Raw genomic sequence first — 416 nt, 5'->3', positions numbered from 1 at the left:
CCTAGCCCTTAGATGGGATATGTATGTGTGTAATTTCACAATAAAATTCTAAGGATAATAATTGCAGTAATAGAATAATACCACTACCCTTACAAACAGTAACTGTGGTAATATCCATCATCATTATCATTATCTTCGCTCAGCCGTTCTTAACTACAATCTTCATTACCCTTACGACAAACGTTATCATCCCTTCCCTTCCCACAACACATCATAAACTCGCTTGTCGTCCCTATGAAAACTCCTGGACACTTTCTTAAAACGGGAAATTCCCGACATGCGCTGCGAACGCGGGACCGTTCCCAGCTCGGGAGGGGGGGGGGTCGGAGATGGCTGCGGTGTGGTGCAACAAGGATGAATGGAGATGGTTCTCAAAGCGTTTGGAACGTTTCTTTTTTAGTTCCCCCCCCCCTATT

This window comes from Penaeus monodon, chromosome 32, assembly GCF_015228065.2.
Source record: "Penaeus monodon isolate SGIC_2016 chromosome 32, NSTDA_Pmon_1, whole genome shotgun sequence".
NCBI lineage: Eukaryota > Metazoa > Arthropoda > Malacostraca > Decapoda > Penaeidae > Penaeus > Penaeus monodon.
Note: the sequence above shows the minus strand (reverse complement) of the source record.